The sequence below is a fragment of the Dermochelys coriacea genome, chromosome 16 (genome assembly GCF_009764565.3).
Source record: "Dermochelys coriacea isolate rDerCor1 chromosome 16, rDerCor1.pri.v4, whole genome shotgun sequence".
NCBI classification, from domain to species: Eukaryota; Metazoa; Chordata; order Testudines; family Dermochelyidae; genus Dermochelys; species Dermochelys coriacea.
This window is the reverse complement of record NC_050083.1, coordinates 16,831,644-16,836,835: the sequence shown is the minus strand read 5'-3', so window position 1 is coordinate 16,836,835 and position 5,192 is coordinate 16,831,644.

Genomic DNA, 5,192 nt, shown 5'->3' with positions numbered 1-5,192 from the left:
GGCGGCTGCAGCGGGGCCCCCCCGCCCGCCCGCGGCCTCCAGCTGGGGCCCCGGGCCCTGCTCCTCGCTCCCCCTTTTCCTGGGGCCCCCCACACGCCCTGCCCCGCCTCTCACCTCCCCCCCGAACCCCCACCTCTGCCCCCCGAACCCCCACCTCTCACCTCCCCCCGAACCCCCACCTCTGCCCCCCGAACCCCCACCTCTCACCACCTGCCCCTTCTCCCCCCCGCCTCTCACCACCCCCCCGAACCCTCCCACCTCTGCCCCCTCTCCCCCTGCCCCTTCTCCCCCCCATCCTCTGCCCCTTCTCCCCCTGCCCCGCCTCTCACCTTCCCCCCCGAGCCCCCCACCTCTGCCCCGCCTCCCACCTCTCTGCCCCTTCTCCCCCTGCCCCACCTCACCTCCCCCTGAACCCCCCACCTCTGCCGCTTCTCCCCCTGCCCCTTCTCCCCCACACCTCTCTGCCCCTTCTCCCCCTGCCTCGCCTCTCACCTCCCCCCAAACCCCCCACCTCTGCCCCTTCTGCCCCTGCCCCTTCTCCCCCCCACCTCTCTGCCCCTTCTCCCCCTGCCCCGCCTCTCACCTCCCCCCCGAACCCCCCACCTCTGCCCCTTCTGCCCCTGCCCCTTCTCCCCCCACCTCTCTGCCCCTTCTCCCCCGCCCCACCTCTCACCTCCCCCCCGAGCCCCCCCACCTCTCTGCCCCTTCTCCCCCCCATCCTCTGCCCCTTCTCCCCCTGCCCCGCCTCTCACCTCCCCCCCGAACCCCCCACCTCTGCCCCTTCTGCCCCTGCCCCTTCTCCCCCTGCCCCGCCTCTCACCACCTCCCCGCGCCCCCCCACCTCTCTGCCCCTTCTCCACCTGCCCCTTCTCCCCCTGCCCCGCTTCTCACCTTCCCCCCCGAGCCCCCCCACCTCTGCCCCGCCTCTCACCACCTGCCCCTTCTCCCCCCATCCTCTGCCCCTTCTCCCCCTGCCCCGCCTCTCACCACCTGCCCCTTCTCCCCCCATCCTCTGCCCCTTCTCCCCCTGCCCCGCCTCTCACCACCTGCCCCTTCTCCCCCATCCTCTGCCCCTTCTCTCCCTGCCCCGCCTGTCACCATCTGCCCCTTCTCCCCCCACCTCTCTGCCCCTTCTCCCCCTGCCCCGCCTCTCACCTCCCCCCCGAGCCCCCCCACCTCTGCCCCTTCTCCCCCTGCCCCGCCTCTCACCATCTGCCCCTTCTCCCCCCCATCCTCTGCCCTGCCTCTCACCACCCGCCCCTGGGCCCCCCACACCCCTCTACTCCTCCACTCTCTGCCCCTTCTCCCCCTGCCCTGCCTCTCACCACCTGCCCCTTCTCCCCCCCACCTCTCTGCCCCTTCTCCCCCTGCCCCGCCTCTCACCTCCCCCCCAGCCCCCCACCTCTCTGCCCCTTCTCCCCCTGCCCCGCCTCTCACCACCTTCCCCTTCTCCCCCTGCCACGCCTCTCACCTCCCCCCCAGCCCCCCCACCTCTCTGCCCCGCCTCTCACCTCGCCCCTTCTCCCCCCCACCTCTCTGCCCCTTCTCCCCCTGCCCCGCCTCTCACCACCTGCCCCTTCTCCCCCCCATCCTCTGCCCCTTCTCCCCCTGCCCCACCTCTCACCTCCCCCCCGGGTCCCCCCCACACCTCTCTGCCCCTTCTCCCCCTTCTCCCCCTGCCCCGCCTCTCACCACCTGCCCCTTCTCCCCACCATCCTCTGCCCCTTCTCCCCCTGCCCTGCCTCTCCCCTCCCCTCCTGGGCCCCCCCACACCTCTCTGCCCCTTCTCCCCCTGCCCCACCTCTCACCACCTGCCCCTTCTCCCCCCCATCCTCTGCCCTGCCTCTCACCACCCGCCCCTGGCCCCCCACACCCCTCTACTCCTCCACTCTCTGCCCCTTCTCCCCATGCCCCGTCTCTCACTGCCCGGACCCGCCCCTGGGCCCCCCACACTCCTTCACCCCTTGCCCCACACCCCGCCCCCTCTCCTATTCCCCTTGCATTGGCTAAGCAGCTACAGTAGCATTAGTAACACACTTAAGATTTGTTTTAGATGTATAATTTTTAATTTTAAAAAATTCAAGGGGAACAAAACGTAGCAGCCCAGTGCCCAGTCATCGCTCCCAAGCAGCCCAGCTAGAGCCAAAAAGCAACTCAATGATGCCATGTTCATGTCAAAGCTCCAGATTAGAAGTAGGCTCCAATCCTGCCAGTATTGCGCCTAGTCACACTTCATATCAGTAAAGTTATGCATGTGCATGAGTGTTTGAAGGATTGGGCCCTTCATTCATACTTGCCTGGGGTGCTTTGTGGTTGAAGATTTCTGGAGTCATGTACTTTGCTTTCTTCTTAATCAGGGGTGCTGGAACAATTGTATGGGGGGGGTGCTGAGAGCCATTGAACCAAACTGTAAACCCTGTATATGATGGAAACCACTTTAAGCCAAGAGGTGCGGCAGCACCCCCAGCACCTGTAGGTCCAGCACCTATGCTTTAAATTATTCCCACTGAATAGCTACTAGATTGCTCAGTCAAGCATTCCTTGAGCAGCCAAAAATTCCATTTAATCCTCTCCATAATGTATAAATTGTGTAAAACTGCCTATTTTAAGAAAAGCATCATGATGCAATGGATACCTTATCAATTGTTACTATGATTCCAGCTATCATGAAAAGTGTTAACAAATGCAAAATAGATCCAGGGACAAGGAAGAAGAATTTTTATGCCACCGAGGCCCTGATGCTACACAAACTTTTGCACATGCTTCATTTTATGTGTGCCGCGAGTAGCCCAAGTTACTGCAATTGAACTATTCACAATATGTATAGTTAAGCATGTGCATAAGCTTTTGCAGGCTCAAGGTCCTTTTACTGGTCTCCTTCACACATTGCAATAGACCGTGATTCTACTGAAGGGAGAATTTTCATTTGACCAGAATAAGCTCTTGCAAAGAATATCAAAGGACTATAACTTTTCAAGGAGCAGGGTGCTCTGTCTGCTTATTCGCACTGCTCCCTTCACGTCAGTTTGAACTCTATTAAAGCGTGCACTTGTGCCACAGTCACTCCATAACCAAAACAGGTTATGACAATTTACTTTAGAGAACTCTTACTTTATTACATGTTCAGAGCATTATACGAGTTTCTGTGCTTGTGCTTATTTGTTGTGTGTACTTGACACATCCTGTTTGCTCTGGAGAATTTTTTCCTCTTCAAATCTTTGTTTTGTATGTTGTATTCAATATGTGGTATTTAAAAAAAAAAACAAAAACCCAACTATTAATGCACCTACAGGATAGAGGAAAATATTTTGGTAAAGGGGAAAAAAGGTTTTGCAAGCCTCAGAAAAATTTTATAAATAACATGGAAAAAGAGAGATTGTTTAAATGATGGAAATTATCTTTAGAATGCCCTTTTAAACAACATTACCTTCAGGGAAGATGTCAAAACAGTGAGATGAAAAGAATCACCTGGGGAAAGAGCAAGAGCTACAGGGCAACTGGAACAAGAAGAATGGCGTGTTACCTATGAAGCAAGCCATTGTTTGGATCTCAAGGCTTCAAGAATCAACCACTGTGCAACATTCTCCCATGCACAACTCAACCTCCAACTTTCCCAATTGATATCCCAGTTGAATTTGTGGGACAGAAGAAGGGAGGCATGAGCAAAAGAGAATGTGTCCAGAACTGGTAGAAATCATGTTTGGAATGAGTCGATAGGGAAACAAGGGATGGAGGTTTCCTGTTAAATAGAAGGAAATCTGTGAAGCCAGCACTGAGATAAAGGGGCAGAGGTACTGGTCACTCAGAAGGCCTAAACATCTCCAAATGTGGCCCCCAGGTAACAAGAAGCAGCTTGTGTTCTATCCTCCATACTACCAGAGCATTCACAGTGAACATCAAACCATGTAGCAACCTGTCCCTGGTCTGTGGCGGCCTGCCTGTACTGGGCCCTTCTGTGGATGGAGATTTGGCAGCTGTTCGGACCAGCTCTTGCTTCAAAGCTAATTCTGCAATAACTTCTTCATCCCTTCCCTGGTCATTTCACTTCAGGATTCCTCTGTTTAGTTTACTACATTGCATCCAGATATACTATTATAAATTTGTCTATATTTACATGCATTTAAAAATCAATGTCCTCCTCACCTTTCAGAGTAGCAGCTGTGTTAGTCTGTATTCGCAAAAAGAAAAGGAGTACTTGTGGCACCTTAGAGACTAACAAATTTATTAGAGCATAAGCTTTCGTGAGCTACAGCTCACTTAGCTCACGAAAGCTTATGCTCTAATAAATTTGTTAGTCTCTAAGGTGCCACAAGTACTCCTTTTCTCCTCACCTTTGGATTTCTTGGGTAAAGCTGAGCAGGGGAACAAATGTACTAGGGATTTGGATCAACACATGGTTGTACGTAGAAAAATACACTGGGGGAGGAGACAAGAATGGATTGGTTTTGCTGTAGGACTGTTTTCCAGTTGCATATTGCAGTTCCCTGGCACTGATTTAGCAGTATTGCCAACCCCAAGTGTTCAAAATTAACGTGACAGGCCTCAAAAATTCATTAGCTTGGTTTACCAGTAATGAGTTGTAAAAGGAAAAATAATACATTTGGGCAGTTTTCTCATTGCCTTGTGGTTTTTGAGCCTTTAGGGTAATCTTAAATCGTGTTTTCAAGATTTTGTCTAATCATGAGAGACTGGAAACTTGTTTTTTGTTTTTAATTAAAGCTGTGATTCTCACCTAATCACATGCCTCCAGAAGCTGGGGATTTAAGAAAAAACACCAAATATTGTAAGGCATACAATAAAATCACAAGAGTTGGCAACACAGTGTTTCATAGTCTGCCATCCTACTTTGTAACTACGGTACCTCTATTTCAAGAAGAGATGGCTCAAAACCAGAACCTTTTCCCAAAAGCAAACAAAACCTCCCCTCCCACTCCACCTTGAATACTGTAATTAGGCATTTTAGCACCCGAGGCAAGCAAGTATATTTGTGTCCCCTTCCATTTTTTTGTTCATTTTTCCACGCTCACAGTTTTGTGCCCTGGTTGGCTGCCCCGCTCTTCCGGCCCTGGTTACAGCCGTGCTGGGGGGTTGAATAAAAGGACGTTCATATGCCATGGAAGTGCTCAGATATCATAGGCAGGGGTGGTGTGCTGTACAAGAAGCAGTATAGAATCGATATAAACCATAAAACA